The 18128-nt window shown below is 41.1% G+C and overlaps 1 long non-coding RNA gene across 1 annotated transcript in view; it reads left to right on the top strand.

The window, feature by feature from the left end:
- Positions 1-213: 213 nt before the first annotated feature.
- Positions 214-18128, top strand: part of LOC148147320 (uncharacterized) — a 57831-nt gene continuing 39916 nt past the window's right edge. Inside the window, exon 1 of the long non-coding RNA XR_015759871.1 lies at positions 214-329. This is a non-coding gene — a long non-coding RNA (uncharacterized LOC148147320). The remainder of the gene's footprint in view (positions 330-18128) is intronic.

Here is an 18128-nt window from a genome sequence, read left to right as displayed (position 1 = left end):
GCAGGCTCAATGAGCCAAATGACCTCTTTCCACTCTGTGGGGATTCTACAATTCAATGAGGAAATTACCTCATGCATATCAAGAAATTGTGCGCATTTTCTACTTTAATTTTGATAGGTAAGAAATTTCTGGCATAATTTATTAACCTGTGATGGACAAATTTTAGTTTGGCAATGTTAATCTGGAGGCTTATTTTACAGGTGTGTCTGATGTTACTAAAGGGCAGCATAGGTGCAACACATGAATATGAAAGAGAAAAAGACTAAAGATTGATACAAGTGAAACTCAGAACTGATGGTGCAGACAGGGGAGAAATCAAACCATTTCTGGTGAGACCTTACCTATACCTTGATATGCTGTGATACATCATTTGCTCAGTTCTTGATTCCTGTGACACTACTGACCTTGCCAAATACAGTAATGCCAAGACATGTGCAATTTTACAGCAGATGAGAGTGTGAAGATAAAACTTGATGCCAATAATATGTAATAGTCTCTTAAAGCTAATTACTGTTTACAATTTGGGCCATAATAACTCTCAATGGCTACCTCATAAAACAATGCTAAATGGGTGGAAATTATTATGCATTAACTTATGTACAGCCACCTAAAAACTGGTAAGCATTGTTTGCACACAGTGACAATGCAATGAGAGAGGCAAAAATGGGCAAAATGCATGAAGATCTGGTCTAAAGGTTCTATACTCAGTTTCTTATGTATTTAGCTTCCCATTCAGTAAGAAAGCAAGATATCAATTAATATTTTTGATTTTACATACTAAGATTGTAAAATAAAGACTGCGGAAATATGGAATGATCTCTGCTGGTTTCTCCACACCGCCATATAAAATCAGCTGAAAACCTACAGAATCTATTGCAAGATCAGCAAATATTTGCCTCCTGTGATACATTTTATGTCAAATATTAAAATTGAATTTTCTAAAATGTCAACTTTTTGTAAATTTTTTCACGTGTAATATTTTTCGTTATGGGAAGGAATATATAAATAGATTTAACATTTATCATATTAATGAATTTAAAATCTATTGGTTGGATTTTCTAAAATAACGTTGTCAGAACAAAATGGAATGTTATAAGTAGAATTTGACTAACCTAGGAAAACTAGGTTATTGAATGGGCTAACAATAGGGTGAAGCGATTACAAGATAAGAAGGCAGCTTGGAAATTAAAATTTATGAAAGATTATTGGGCAAGTCAAATGGTTTCCTCCTGTTCCTGTACATTTCTAAGTGATCACCTCTGAATAACCTTTCTGGGTTGTTGATCTCAACAGCATGATTTAATATCAGCTAATAATTACAAACCTTGGATAAATATTTGTGATTAAGTACCTATAATTACTGCCCATTCAGGAAACAGGCATGTTCTGATAAGCAAAGCTGAACTTAACCATAAACTAAGGCACTCAATCAGCTTTCAGAGATGATAATCACAGTTTGGCAGAGAGCAAGTATGAAATGTGCCTCATGACCCTGATAAGACATTAGACAGGCACTGATCCAAATGTGGCAGATTAGAAAATTTGATACTAATGTTGCAGATGGACAGTAAGGGGAGGTTTGCTGGGATGGAATCGAGTTTCATCTCACAGGAGATACTAAAAAGGGATGCATTAATCTTTGGATTGTCCACATGTAAATAAATGGTGTCTTAATGACAGCATACCAGTCTCTGTGGAGATATTTCAATACCATTACTAAAAAAAAAACTTAATCTTTGGATTGGAAGTATTAACCATTTCAACGATATCCAAGAAGGTAGGTTTGGCAGCAAATAGCAAAGTGACTAAATATTATTCTGCTCAAAGAAAAAGCTGGCAGACGGTTCGCATGTAATGATATGAACTACAGAGAGCTCAACTGATCTGTCTTACTTGCTTATTCACTGTTTAAACTCTGGTTTACAATATGAGAGTCCTTATGATTGGTCTCTCCAATATCCCCATCAGCTAAAGTAATGTACTCTACCTAGATATAACTGAAGAAAACAATGTTTACATTCTAAGCCAGGATGGTCACCTGAGGTTTACAACCAGAAGCTCCTCACAGATCTGATAAAGCTGTGTCCTACTTATATCAAAGTGTAATAAGTCATGAGTGAATATAGTGCTGTTACTTTCATGGGGAGGTGTCTCCCATTTATTGATTAATACAAAACAGCTTATTGTAATTGAAAAACATACTAAATGATTGCTTGCTCGGAGACAGAAATCCTGGATTCAATTCTCATTTTAATGAGGTCATCTTTCACTGAAACATAACCACTCAATGCTGAGATTTGGGTATAACAATAAAAAAAAGCTTATCTTGCAAATGAAGTGAAGGAGAAAAAACATTTATATATAAATAAACATTTAAAGATTTCAAAACACACAATAAAATGTAATCCCATTAATTCCAACAACACTCCTCTACAGTAATCACACTGGAGGGAATTTTCTTGTCTTTCCCATCTATAGGACTTAATTTAACTTTGGCATCAGTTCCCCATCTTGAGGTACTGATGGCTTTTTCCGAGAGCCTTCATTCAATTGAGTATATACTTTCTCAGCTTTAAATAAATCCTTCAGGGTTAAAACCAAATACTTCTGGTCCGGATGTTTCAAACTAAACTGATTACACTGAGGTGACCTTTATTTTACAGCCTAAATTACATAACTTTCTGAGGAGCAACTGTTATACCTATCCAGCTTCAGTGAAGACTGATGTAATTTCCCCAAAATAAAATTAGATAGATCTTATTTTTCAATCTGTGGGTGTTTCCCCAAGCCCAAAAATAAATTCCAGAATCTTCAAACTTAAAGCCTAATGTAGTATCTTGTGTACATTGTTTGCTTGGAAACTCTTCCAATGTAAAATAATCCCCATTACTCTCCAGAACGTCTCACCAAAACCGTATTTATAAAAAAAAGTGACAGAAAACTTATATTAAACCCCTTCAGAGACAGAAAATCCACATGCTACTAGTTTAAAATTCAAAACTTGGAAACTATATTATGTTAAAATATATCTAAATCACACATCTAATCACATAATGACTAAAGTTGTAAATAAGAAACTGAATAGCGGAACAGACAGATTAATTAATCCATCTTTGAGATGAGGAAGTTGAATCATCAGAAATATATTAGTTAAATGGCACAATGTGAAGAGCTACAAAAAGGAAGGTACCATTTCAGCAATGAACAACACCAACTTTGAGATAATTTTATGCTAGACAAGCAAGCAGATAGCACACTTGTCTGCAATATTATTACTAAGAAAAATAACGTCATCAGAAATCAAATTTAGAAACAAAATGATATTTCAAGGAACTCTTTTCAGTAGACTGAAGGAGATGGAGTTGAGAATTGCTAACTGAGCTGTGTGAACTCTTTCTCTCAATCCCACTTTCTCTCATGAAGGGAAAACACCCAATCTGAAAGCACAGACTGGAAAGAAGTATCTGACAAGTAAGATCTTAAAAGATAACTTGAGAATTCGCTACTGATGACTGTCCAAAAAAACTAATAAATAAACCATGGTCTCAGGTTACAACCTTAGGCCTCAAGGACATCTGAATGCCGCAAAATTGTATCATCCTCTGTACTGGCCATTATCACCTTTTAACTTTATACCTGTGTGTCATGTAAGACCTAAGTGACTGCACAAAGGCTGCGTGCCCCGGTGTTGCATTTTTAGAATTTTTGTCAAAGTTGAATGTAATCAAATTGTTTTACCTTCCATTTATCTACAGTGTCCATTCAACCATGCACCTATTAATTCTCTAACATTTAAACTGGATCATTACATTTATCATACAGCAGCTCATGCTGTATCTGTCTACCTAAGGGCACTTTATATCACCAGTTTGTTCAATGGTCCTGCTCCCACCACTGGTGAATTGTTTGTTGTTTGGACTAATTGGTAGAAATCATGAGAACGGAGTAAAGTAAACCAAATGAAGTTAGTAATTTTTGTTTTCATTGCAGTCCTTTTTTTAACCTTTCTTTGTGCTTGAGGTGATATTTGTTCTATCTCATAAATGTGTTTTCTTCCACTTTAAGGCATATAACATTATTACAGTATTATCTACATTCTTTGAAGTCTAAATACCTTTCCCTGTCCATGGTATACTCTCCCTATTTATGTACATAAATATGTTTCCTTTCAATTTACTGTAATTGCAATTACATAACTTTTCCAGATTTGCAACCTCCTCCAGTCTACTCGTTATAAAGGATAGTTGGTACTTGAAAGGGTTCGTTGATGTTGCAAGATAAGTTCTGTCTGTGAGGATAGAGGAGATAATTAGAGTTGTGAGGTGTGTCTTATGAGTTCTCCATGTGTTCACCAGAATTGCAGAGAGCTCCTGACTGATTGTTACTGTTGACAGCATGTAGCTAAAGCTGTAGTATGTATTTACTTGATACTGATGTCTCACAAGAGACAATCATGTATCTTAGATTTAATGTAACCAGCTACTAAGTAAAATGTAATCAATCTTTACTGTTTAATCAAGTCAGAGCCTACCTTGTTCCTAAACTGGCTTGTTGGTATCCCTCTCCATTTATCAGCAGCTCAACTAATACCAGAAAGAAGGATTGGTGGTAGTGAATCAATCCAATATATCCCAGAAACCAACATTTGCAGTGTCTTGACAATGCTAGAATACAACATTATTATAGTACTATTGACTTTTTGTACAGTCTAAATAGCTTGCCCTATCCATGGTACACTCTCCTTATAATATATACGTACAAATAAGTCTTTTTCCTTCCTTACATTTATCCTTGGTTTCAAGGACTTTCTACATTTTCCATTAACACATCTTCCCAGTTGGACTTTGGTTCACGTTGTGAGATATATGAAGCAGATGCTTTCACTGATATCCTACATGTTTTTTAGCCACATTGCCAAGAGCTGCCTGTTGTGGGAATTCCCATGCAGCTCTTCTCATGACTCAATATGGAAACAAAATGCCACAGCTACTGGAAATCTGAAATAAAATAAAAACCTCTACAAATGCTCTTTGCAACATCAGAAGATAAAGAAACAAGAGTCAACATTTTAGGAGTCTTTCAAACATCTGAATTTCACTGCAGACTTCAGAATCACAATGTTGATGTGGATAGCTTGGAAAAAATACTGCCATTGTTTTTCCTATTTTAGAGGATTAGCAGACCTGAAACCAGGAGACACGGTCACTGCTGACAAAAGACTTCAGGAGTGGACCCGGTAAGTTTAATAAAGCACAAAGATTTGGGATGAGTGAGGGTCTGAAGGAATGCCTACAGGACAATCATTCGGGATTTGGGGGCTGCCTTCCCCACATGTGGACCTCATCTTTGGAGCATGGACCCCCCAAGCTGGGATCATGCTCAGCCTACTGTGAACACACAGGCTGGTATAGGGGAGTCTGTCTCCATTAAGTTGTTAGCCTACCCACACAATGGGGCCACTCCATCATCAACTTTAAATGATGCAAAATGGCTCTGTAAAGAATAGAGCTGATCCATATTGCAACCCACCACAAGGAAAATGTCTAGAAGTGGAAAGACATCCTAGTTCAATTCCCTGTTATTTTATTGAGATCCTCACCACTGACTCCTGGCCCATCCCCTAAGTTTGGTATAATTCTGTCCTTCATTGTTTCCCTCCTAGATGCTTTCAGACCTGCAGAACATTTTTAGCACTTGCTGTCCTCTCTCCTCTCTTGATGGATGTCAAAACATAAACATGTCTAATTTTGACAGATGACAGCTCCTACAATACAAATGTATCTTATCCTCTTTATTCATACTGGAAGGTATATTGAGCAAACCACATATGCTCACCATTTTGAAATTAAACTGACGAGCACTAAAGGTTAATTAATAAGTAAATTGTCATGCACTGATCTGCATTAGTCTTGAGGGTTGTACTTTCAATGCATTGGCAAAAATTGATGCATGTTAGCCATTCAGTGTTTTTATACTTTTGTTTTAGTGATTGGTCAACCGCTGTTGCGCAATGCCAGTTTGCTGGTATTTTACAAAGTAAACAGTTTCAGCTAGAACATGATGAGAAAAGTGTCAGAATTCAATAGAATGCAAACATTGCCATGTAAAAGCAATCAAGAGAAGAAAAATAAAAAGTGAAATTATACTGAAAATAAACCCTTTCGTTTTTTTCATCATGTTGACAATAATGCTGACAGGAATTGCAAGGAACATTGCAGGTTAGCATCTTCAAATGTACCAAATCATGTTGCACTTTTAGCATGTTCATTTCAGCTCTTCTCTCATCAAAATGGTGACTTAAATATATTTTTCATACAGAAGGAGTAATTATTAGCAGACAGATTTCAAAGCAATGAAGCAATGGATCAGAATCTGCTACATGTATTTTAATGTAGACAAAGGTATTGCAATACACTTGGTTAAGGGAAATTCCAAACACTTGTACCACATGTAAAGGTCAAATTCTGAAAAGATATTAAACTGAGAATTTGGATTAAATATACTGAGGGACCATAATCAGTTCTCACGAGACAATTGGTCAGCCTGCTAACACAATTAAACAGGAAATTGGGAGATTCAAGATGGTGGCAATCTGAATAGATCAGCCTTGCTGAGCTCTGCACCCCAATCCAGGGTAGTAATCTTTTTTACCACCCCACCTTAGCTTTTTTCTGGAAAAAGTTTTGTGAAACGGTAATACAGCCATTTAAATCCTTTTTCAAGCATGCGAGATACACTAAGGACAAGCAAACGGCCAAGACTCAACACGCGGGACACTTGCCGAAAACTTTGGGCAGGCCAGAGACTGCAACTGGGATAGCAGCTGCATCTCCCTTGGCAGCTGTGAAGGTAACGCCTGCATAGCAGAACATTGTGGGGGATCACGGAGCGATCCAATAGCTAACCCAGGAGGTGAGGGAAAAGATTCGTAATCGGCTTGAGCCAATCTCAGCCATGCTGCAAAAGCATGAGAAGGAGTCGGAAGGGCTCGGGAAGTGAGTTGAAGAGGTTGAGTGGCGGACCGTGGTGTCGGAGTCCGAGGTCGAGTCCTTGGTGGGGCAGATCCAGCCCTTGAGAAACAGGTTCGGGCCCTGACTGAGCAAGTCGATAACCTGGAAAATAGAGGCAGAAGAAAGAATATCCGGGTCATTGGGCTGCCGGAGGGAGTAGAAGGTGGGCAGTCAGCAGGTTTTGTTGAAGAGTGGCTGTCACAGTTTCTTGGCTGGGATGCCGAGGCAGACCGGGTGAAGGTTGACAGAGCTCACTGGGTTGCAGTGCGCAAATCCGCTCAGGGTCAGCACCCCTGCCTGGGTTTTGATCAAATTTCAATGCAATGCCACAGAGACAAGCAGAGAGTCATGGAAACTCTAGCAGGCTGGGGAGAGATCCGCAAGCCCTGACCTATCAGGGAGCTAAGATAATATTTTACCAGGACTTTTCTGTGGCAGTGATCCACAAGAGGAAATTGTTGGATGAGGTTAAGAGAATGTTAAAAGACCTCGATATTCAATATTCAATGAGATACCCAGCCGTGCTTTGTATTATTTACAAGGAGACTGTGCAGTCATTTGATTCCTTGGAACAAGCAAAAAACTTCTTGGATACTTTAAAATAATGTAGATGTATTTATGGACATAGACAATAATGCCTGTTTTTTTTTTTGTCTTGCTTTTATTTCTTGTACTTTCACTCTTTTCCCAAAGAAGCTGTTGTTGGTTTTATCTTTCTCCAAGCTGGAGTGGCAATGATGCATTGTGGGGGTGGGCAGAGTGCTCACTGTTTTTGTTATACCTTTGTGTTTATAATGTCCTTTGTTGGTTCCTTCCAATGATTGGGTTTGGGGTGCGGCTCGAGCTGGAAGGGGAATGGAGGTGTGTGTGTGTGTGTGGGAAGTGTAAGCACCTTCTGTGGGCAGGGGGTAGAATCCCCCATTAAGCACCTTTTGTGTTTTGTAGTTAGTCTGCTTTTGGGTTTTTTTGTAAATAGGCTCTATGAGTCTCCTTTTGAGTCTGCTCAGCATGTTGCAAGATGATTTCCTCCTCTCAGCAAGTCAAAGGTTATAGTAAAGGATCATGGTTAGCAGCATTCTTAAATGGGGGACCTGGAATATTAGAGGGATCCATTCACTAGTTAAAAGAAAAGGGGTGTTGTCAAGTCTTAGAAAGGAGAGGGTGGATGTTGCCCTGTTGCAGGAGACTCACCTTAATAACAAGGAACACTTGAAGTTGCAGCATGATTGGGTGTTTTTCTCATCTTTTAGTACTAGGAGCAGGGGAGTGGCCATACTCGCCCGGAAGGGTCTCCCATTTAATTTAATACATTGTGTTAAAGATGAGTATTGGTTGGTTTGTTATTCTTAAGGCACTTGTACATGGTGAGGAATGTGGTATTTTGAATATCTATTGTCTTCCAGCGCATCCTCTTACATTTCTGACTGATGCACTATCTGAGCTAATGGCCTTAGCATTGCGGCATATTATTATAGGAAAGGACTTTAATTGCCTCATGGATCCTGTGCTGGATAGAATGCCCGAAGGTCCCCCAAAGTTTTTTTCACAATTTAAACAGTTGGGTGATCTATGTGTGGAACTGGGTTGGTAGACATCTGGAAGCATTTACATCCAACGGGTGGAGATTTTATGTTCTTTTCCAATCCACATAAATGCCACACAAGGATTGATTATTTTTTTAACTCCCAGGGCTTTTTTAGAATTGGTGGTATCCTGTTCAATTGGGAATATTGTCATCTCTGATGATGCAGCTGTGCATTTAATGGTTAAGATGAAGGGTGATGTAATGGGCTCACAGTACTGGCCAATGGATCCTTCATCCTCAAGGACAGCAAATTTATGGAATACTTCTCTTAGGAATTTGAAGTTTTTTTGGTCACCAGCTCAGGTACAGCTAGTAATCCGTCCATTCTTTGGGAGATTGCTAAGGCTTATGCTAGAGGGTTAATTATCTCATACTCGGCCAGTCAGAACCGAAGAAGGGAGAGCAACACGGTCTTCTTAAGGCATGACTGAAGGCAGGTGAGATGGCATATTACAGTAGACCATCAGTGACTAAGCTGCAGTGGATCACAGCTCTCTGATCTACCTTAAACTCCATGCTAACGCGTACAGCAAGGAAGGAACTTTCTTTTGTGAGGCAGAGGCTGTTTGAGCATGGTGATAGGCCGGGTAAATACTTGGCATATTTGATCAGGAAGAAGAATGTCTCCCAGTCTATTGCTTCTATTAGGGAAAGGAATGAGACTCTTACTTATGATGCTAAAAAGATCAATGAGGCATTTAGGAGGTTTAACTCTGAACTTTACCAATCTGAATGCTGTGTGGACAGATGGGATAAAATGGAGTGTTCCTTTAGGCACTTGGATCTTCTTGGTGTGTCTGCTGAACAGGCGTCTCTCTTTAGTGCTCCATTAACAGCACAAGAGATGCAGGAGGCGGTGAGGCAACTTCAAAGTGGAAAGGTGCCTGGCCCTGATGGTCTTCCCAGTGAGTTTTATAAAGAATTTGTAAACAAACTGTCAGGGCTGATGCTAGACATGTATTAACTATTCATAGAGTTGGGATACTCTCTTATCCTCAAGAAGGGAAGACCCTTGAAGACTGTGCTTCTTACAGAGCCACCTCGCTTTTAAACTCTGATTTTAAAATTTTATTGAAGACGCTGGCATTGAGATTGGAAAGGGTGTTGCCCTCTATTGTTAAGGAGATGGGCTTTATAAAGGATCGCAGATCCTCTAATAATGTTAAGAGGTTGCGAAACATGATTCAAGTGTGCTAGCAATGGTCGGTTCAAGGGTTGGTAGTTTCCTTGGACACGGAGAAGGCATTTGACCGGGTGGATTGGCCATATCTTTTTTATACCCTGGAGCAATTTGGCCTGGGTGAGGTGTTTACTAGATGGGTAAGGATCCTTGACAGTGATCCTCTGGCAGTGATTCTCACTTAATGGTATAAGGTCTGATCATTTTAACATTGGTAGGGGCAGTCAGCAAGGCTGTCCCCTCTCACCTTTGCTCTTCACATTGATGATTGAGCCATTGGCAGAGGCCACTCATGGGACTCTAATATAGCTGCCCCAAAGGTAGGGTCGAAGGTGTATAAGATCACATTATATGCGAATGATGTTCTCATTTTTCTTTCGAACCTGGCGGTTTTCGTGCCCTATTTAATACAATATATTAATTCATTTGGCTTTTTCTCAGGTTATAAGATCAATCTTTCAAAATCGGAGGCTATGCCTGGGGAGGGGGGGGGGTGGTTGGGGTCTTAGGGGAATACCGGATGTTGAAGGTGGGTTCCCCTTTAAGTGGCATTGGGAAGCTTTCTCTATTTGGGCCTCTCTATTACCCATGATAATTTTGTTCATTTGTTTGACAAGATTAAACAAGACCTTCAAAGACGGGGGCCTTTCCAATATCATGGCTAGGTCGAGTTGCTCTTGTTAAAATGAATGTTCTTTCTCATTTATTATACCCTTTGTGGATGTTTCCCTTGCTTTTTCCTGGAGAAATGTTTTGGAAATTAACTGGTTGATTTAGTTGTTTTATTTGGCACCATAAGGTCCCCTTTATCCAGCTTACAAAATTACAAATGCCCCAGGGGTTGGGAGGAGTGGATCTCTGGATGTCAGAAGATATCAATTGAGCTCCCTTTTATCTTTTGTAAGTGATTGGACCTGCGAGGGCTCAGCGTTGCTATGGTTGGACATTGAGGCCTCCCAGGCAAAGTGTCCTCTTATTAACCTGTTGTTTCTGGACAAAATGAGGACAGTTGCGGAACATTGTCGTAATCCAACAGTTATTAACACTGTCAAAGAATGGAGGGCAATGAGACAGATGGAGGGTAATATGTCTAAAACATTTTTCCATACTCCCATAGTTTCTGGTCACGGACAATGGATCCCGGGTTTAAGTCCTGGGCAGATAGGGAATTCTCTTGTTTGGATGACCTGTTCGAAGATGAAACATTAATATCACTTGATCAAATAACTCGTAAGTATGGATTATCAAATAGGGACCTCCTTTTTTTCAGATCAGAGATTTTATCCAAAAAGAGACTACGCTTCTGACTGAGGGTTATAGATCTGATACAGAAAAGAGGGTGCTTCAGGCTAAGAGTACTCTTTCAGTGAGTGCTCTCTATCATTTGTTGGGTGGGAGGTTCCTCGGGAGCCATTGAGAGTCTATGTGAGGTCTGGGAGAGAGAGTTGGGGTGGAGGTCACTCAGGAAACTTGGGAGGACATTTGTGAGAATGTGAGGAAGATTTCGATATGTAATGGGACCCATGCCATGCAGTTAAAAGTTCTTCATAGGGGCCATCTGGTCCTAGATCATCTTGTGAAACTTAAGCAGGGTGTGTCTTCAATGTGCCCCAAGTGTAAAATAAATATGGATACCCTCACTCATTGCTTGTGGTCCTGTCACAGGCTCCATACTGTAGTGCTGTGGCAGGAGTAATAGAGAGGGTCTTGGGGACTGAAGGCAAGGTGGACCCATTTTCTCTTCTGCGTTTGCTGAATTTATCTCCCTTCAATGTACTGGGGAAAAAGCTTTTAACTTCCTCACTTTTTGTGTGAGGAAGAACATTCTGAAGTACTGGGTGTCTGAGAATACCCCTGGGTCTGTCAGGGTGGCATAAGTTAATTATGGAACACGTTTCTTTGGACTTTCTTATAAACATGGTGCACCAGAAAACAGACAACTTTTATAAGACATGGCAGCTCTTTTTGAATTATTTGGAAGCAGATCTGTACTGCCATTTCAATTAGGGCTTTTGTCTAGCCATGATGGTTTGGTTTAATAAACCTAATGTCCTGAGAGGAATAATTTCAAGCAAACATGGGTTTGATGCTCTCGAAGGTTGAGAGCTGAGGTCTTTTTACACTGAGCAGCGTTATTTATTTACTTACTTATTTATTGATGTGTAATGAGCATAGTTGTGAGTTATTTTGTAGAGTAGTATAGTAGTCGGTTTATTGTTTATTGGTGTTGCTTTTGTTGTTATAATGTTATTTTTCCATATTTTTGTAATTTTATAATTTTGTAAAGAAAAATGTTTTCAATAAAAATATTTTTTTAAAAAAACAGGAAATTGGTGTTATTGGCACCATTACTGTGCCCCCAAACCTGACAGGAACTGGTACCAGAAGTGGTGTACCTATTGTTGCTGCCTCTCCCTCACCATCCTATTTGGCACCCCTTCACTGATTCACTGGCAACCCTGCTGATTGGCCCCTTATTGTCCTGTAGCTGCAAATTTCAGAGCAATTTGTTATGAAGCTGAAGGTTGCAGGGTTAACAGGTATCAGATTGAGTATTGAACTGTTGTATGGAACAGGCACTTTCCAATGTTCTGTTCGATAGTTAGTCTGCACTTTGTATTGTTCGATTGTATCACTGCATCACAACAGATTCAACAATACAATTAGCAGATATCTTCAAGGTCTATAGTCAGGCATGAGCAAGTTTAATCTCTGCCAATGATATCAAGGTACTACAACTGTTCTACAGTGAGTGCACCCCTGCAGTTGTGATGACAACAAGTGCAGACATTGGAAAAACAACAAATAAGATTTTAGAGTGAATTAGTAAGAAAATTGCATTTAGGATTTAAAAAAAAAACACAAATTGACACAGACGTTGGCTAGAACTCATCTCGAGCACTCTTTCCAGTTTTGACTCCTGGTACAGTGGATGATACAGAGATATTTGAAAAGGGAAGTCACTTGATTGGTTCAAGACCTGGAAAATTAGGCTTCCAAAAATTTGTTCAGTAACTCCTGTTAATCTGGCAGCATGTGTGCTATTTGCTTCCAAATTGGCATTTGCAAGGCATGTGAGCAATTTTAGTGAAAGTTTCACCGGGGCACTATTTTGCTGAGGATGTTAGTTCACAGTTATGATTGCTTTTTCTGTTCATATAACAGAATAGATAGACTGTGACACAAGTCAGTGAGTAACACTGATGCCAAAGTCGCTGTTTTGAATCGCAACACTCCAATCATAGCCATCTCTTCAACAGTCACAACTAAACTGAACTAAACTAAACTGACCCGACACATTAACTCTGTTTTCTCCCCACGTATACTGCCAGGTGTGTTAGCATTCTCTCGCAAATTCTGCTTTAGTTACAACTAAACAGAGGTTCAGTAATGGTAAAGATCCCATGCCAGCACATTTTAAAAGGGTAGTTACAGGCTAGTAACTTTGGAGGTAGTATGGGTTGAAGTCAGAAATAGGAAAAGAGCAGTCACCTTGTTGGGTGTTTACTATAGGCCCCCCAATAGCAGCAGAGATGTGGAGAAACAGATTGGGAAACAGATTTTGGAAAGGTGCAGAAGCCACAGGGTAGTAGTCATGGGTGATTTCAACTTCCCAAATATTGATTGGAAGCTCTTTAGATCAAGTAGATTGGACGGGGCGGTGTTTGTGCAGTGTGTACAGGAAGCTTTTCTAACTCAGTATGTAGATTGTCCGACCAGAGGGGAGGCCAAATTGGATTTGGTACTCGGTAATGAACCGGGACAAATGATGGGCTTGTTAGTGGGTGAGTATTTTGGTGATGGTGGCCACAATTCTGTGACTTTCACCTTGGTTATGGAGAGAGATAGGTGCGTGCAATAGGACAGGTTTTACAATTGGGGGAAGGGTAAATACGATGCTGCAAGACAGGATCTGAGGAGCATAAATTGGGAGCACAGGCTGTCAGGGAAGGATGTCGTTGAAATGTGGAACTTTTTCAAGGAACAGATACGACGTGTCCTTGATATGTATGTACCTGTCAGGCAGGAAAGAAATGGTCGTGTGAGGGAACCTTGGTTGACGAGGGAGGTTGAATGTCTTGTAAGGAGGAAGAAGGAGGCTTACATAAGGTTGAGGAAACAAGGTTCAGACAGAGCGTTGGAGGGATACAGGATAGCCAGGAGGGAGCTGAAGAAAGGGATTAGGAGAGCTAGGAGAGGGCATGAAACATCTTTGGCGGGTAGGATCAAGGATAACCCAAAGGCCTTTTATGCATATGTGAGAAACCTGAGAATGACGAGAACGAGGGTAGGTCCGATCAAGGACAGTAGTGGGAGACTGTGTATTGAATCGGAAGAGATAGGAGAGGTCTTGAATGAGTACTTTTCTTCAGTATTTACAAATGAGAGGGACCGTATTGTTGCAGAGGAGAATATGAAACGGACTGGTAAGCTAGAGGAGATACTTGTTAGGAAGGAAGATGTGTTGGGCATTTTGAAAAACTTGAGGATAGACAAGTCCCCCGGGCCTGAGGGGATATATCCTAGGATTATGTGGGAAGCAAGAGAGGAAATTGCAGAACCATTGGCAATGATCTTTTCGTCTTCACTGTCAATGGGGGTGGTGCCAGGGGACTGGAGAGTGGCGAATGTTGTGCCCCTGTTCAAAAAAGGGAATAGGAATAACCCCGGGAATTACAGGCCAGTTAGTCTTACTTCAGTGGTAGGCAAAGTAATGGAAAGGGTACTGAGGGATAGGATTTATGAGTATTTGGAAAGACACTGCTTGATTAGGGACAGCCAGCACGGATTTGTGAGGGGTAGGTCTTGCCTTACAAGTCTTATTGAATTCTTTGAGGAGGTGACAAAGCATGTGCATGAGGGTAGAGCAGTGGATGTAGTGTACATGGATTTTAGTAAGGCATTTGATAAGGTTCCCCATGGTAGGCTTATGCGGAAAGTCAGGAGGCATGGATAGTGGGAAGTTTGGCCAGTTGGATAGAGAACAGGCTTACCAGTCGAAGTCAGAGAGTGGTGGTGGATGGTAAATATTCAGCCTGGAGCCCAGTTACAAGTGGAGTTCCGCAGGGATCAGTTCTGGGTCCTCTGCTGCTTGTAATTTTTATTAATGACTTGGGAGAGGGAGTCGAAGGGTGGGTCAGTAAATTTGCAGACGATACGAAGATTGGTGGAGTTGTGGATAGTGAGGAGGGCTGTTGTCGGCTGCAAAGGAACTTAGATATGATGCAGAGCTGGGCTGAGGAGTGGCAGATGGAGTTCAACCCTGTCAAGTGTGAGGTTGTCCATTTTGGAAGGACAAATAAGAATGCGGAATACAGGGTTAACGATAGGGTTCTTAGTAAGGTGGAGGAACAGAGGGATCTTGGGGTCTATGTTCATAGATCTTTGAAAGTTGCCACTCAGGTGGATAGAGCTTATAAGAAGGCCTATGATGTATTAGCGTTCATTAGCAGAGGGATTGAATTCAAGAGTTGTGAGGTGATGTTGCAGCTGTATAGGACCTTGGTAAGGCCACATTTGGAGTACTGTGTGTAGTTCTGGTCGCCTTACTTTAGGAAAGATGTGGAAGCTTTGGAGAGGGTGCAGAGAAGATTTACCAGGATGTTGCCTGGAATGGAGAATAGGTCGTACGAGGATAGGTTGAGAGTGCTAGGCCTTTTCTCATTGGAACGGCGAAGGATGAGGGGTGACTTGATAGAGGTTTATAAGATGATCAGGGGAATAGATAGAGTAGACAGTCAGAGACTTTTTCCCCGGGTACAACAGAGTGTTACAAAAGGACATAAATTTAAGGTGAAGGGTGAAAGGTATAGGGGGGATGTCAGGGATAGGTTCTTTACCCAGAGAGCGGTATGGGCATAGAATGCGCTGCCTGTGGGAGTTGCAGAGTCAGAATCATTGGTGACCTTTAAGCGGCAATTGGATAGGTACATGGATAAGTGCTTAAGCTAGGACAAATGATCGGCACAATATCGTGGGCCGAAGGGCCTGTTCTGTGCTGTATTGTTCTATGTTCTATATTCTAGTTGCTGACTGATTTCTATTGGAAATTCTGCACACACTACTTGCTGCCAAATGTGGCTGGTGCAGTATGCTTCTGCTAATGACCTAGTGGTATTGTCACTACACTATTAATTCAGCGATGCACCTCGTATTCCAGGGACCTAGGTTTGAATCCCTTCATGGCAGTTGGTGGGATTTGACTGTGATAAAACTCTGGATATTGATGACCCTAAAACCATTGTTGATTTTTAAGGGAATGAAAAAAGCCCATCAGATTCACGAATATGTTTAGGAATGGAAATCTGCCACCTTTACCAATCTGACCTACATATGACTCCAGACCCACAAGATTCTTAGCTGTCATGTTGGCATGGACTGGTTTACAGGCAACAAAAGAGCACTGGCAGAGTAGCTATAGTGTGAGGATAAATTATACCATTGGAAATAGAAGAGCAATATTATGTTCCATGGACCTGTTGCCACACCTCTGTGATGGCACACCCAAACCCAATTAGCTATGGAAGGGCAGATTGTTGGACTCTTCATACCCCCAAAGCCTTATTTCAAAACCACATTAACGGCAGTTTGAGCCTGCATTGCAGCAACCCACTTATGCCCAGTGTCACACCACATGAACTTACATGTCTTATATCTAACTTACACACAATATTAATACTTATTTGTCTGAGCTTCTGCTGCAGCACTCAGCTACTGGGCAACTTCTGAGTGCACTCAGAAGCTGAGATGTTAGTGAGCAAATGTTATTTCGCAGTTTCAAGTAGATAAACAGAGTTGTCCTCCAATTTGACACATTCGAAATGCATAGGTTTCATCCTCTGTATAAATGCTTTGCCAAGTGGGTGAGAGACAAAAAAAACTGCAGATGCTGGAATCCAAAATATACAGGCAGGAGGCTGGAAGAATACAGCAGGCCAGGCAACATCAGGAGGTGAACCCTCATTTCCCAAAGTGCTAACCCATACTCAAGGTTCCCACCAATTTATGAGGTATAAGTTAGCTTCTCTACATCCTGATGCTGCCTGGCTAGCTGTGTTCTTTCAGTGTCCTGTCTGTCTGTTTTTTCCAAGTTTGTGGCAGATTCTCCATGCTCCTTAATATTGACCGTAAATTTTCTGACAGGCTCCATATGCGTCAAACATATCTTTTGCTTGCATCCAGTGTTCTTCTGAAGTCTGCCCCATTAAAATTTTTATTCGAATCCTTGGCAATAGAACCAATGCCTGACCTCACCCTCCTGGTATCTGCACTATATTTATCCTCAGCATTAGCTGCAAACTGCCCATGCCTGGTGTCACTCTACATGCACTCTTATGTTATCATTCCTCAAAATTACACACAATGTTATTAGCGAAGATGACAGATCAATGTATTAGCGAAGAGAGCACGAAAACTAAGTGATGTGTGACTTCATAGCTGCCTCTTGTTCTTCATCCAGTGTCTGACGAGAATGTATATCTCCAATATCATAGGTATAAGTGGGTACTGCAGATGCTGGAGATTAGAGTGAAGATTAGACTGGTGCTGGAAAAGCATAGCAAGTCAGGCAGCATCCAAGGAGCAGGGACATATGGCGTCGGGCAAAAGCCTTTCATCAGGAATGAGGCTGGGAGCCCTGGGGGTGGAGAGATAAATGGGAGGGGGGTGGGGCTGGAGGAAAGGTAGCTAAGAGTACAATAGCTGGATGGAGGGGGGTAAAGGTGATAGGTCGGAGAAGAGGGTGGAGCGGATAGGTGGGAAGGAAGATTGACAGATGGGACAGGTCATGAGGATGGTGCTGAGCTGAAAGGTTAGAACTGGGGTAAGGTGGGGGAGGGGAAATTGATGCCATGGTGTTGGAGGGTCCCAAGGCGGAAGATGAGGTGTTCTTCTTCCAAGCGTCAGATGGTGAGGGAGTGGCGACGGAAGAGACAAATGACCTGCATATCTTCAGCAGAGTAGGGGGGGAGTTGAAATGTTCGGCCATGGGGCAGTGGGGTTGATTGGTGCGGGTGTCCTGGAGATGTTCCCTAAAGCACTCTGCAAGAAAGCGTCTGGTCTCCCCAATGTAGAGGAGACCGCATCAGGAGCAACGGATACAATAAATGACATGTGTGGAAATGCAGGTGAAGCTTTAATGGATGTGAAAGCCTCCTTTAGGGCCTTGGACGGAAGTGAGGGTGCAGGTGTGGGCGCAAGGTATGCCATTCCTGCGGTGGCAGGGGAAGGTGCTGGGAGGGGAGGATGTGTTGTTAGGGGGCATGGACCTGACCAGGTAATCACGGAGGGAATGGTCTTTACAGAAAGTGGATTGTGGTGGGGAGGGAAATATATCCTGGTGGTGAGGTCCATT

The sequence above is a fragment of the Chiloscyllium plagiosum genome, unplaced genomic scaffold (assembly GCF_037043375.1).
Source record: "Chiloscyllium plagiosum isolate Xiang-an unplaced genomic scaffold, Cpla_swu_hap1 HiC_scaffold_17, whole genome shotgun sequence".
In the NCBI taxonomy this organism is placed as follows: domain Eukaryota; kingdom Metazoa; phylum Chordata; class Chondrichthyes; order Orectolobiformes; family Hemiscylliidae; genus Chiloscyllium; species Chiloscyllium plagiosum.
The sequence above is the reverse complement of the archived record's forward strand: the minus strand, read 5'-3'. Positions and strand labels throughout refer to the sequence as shown.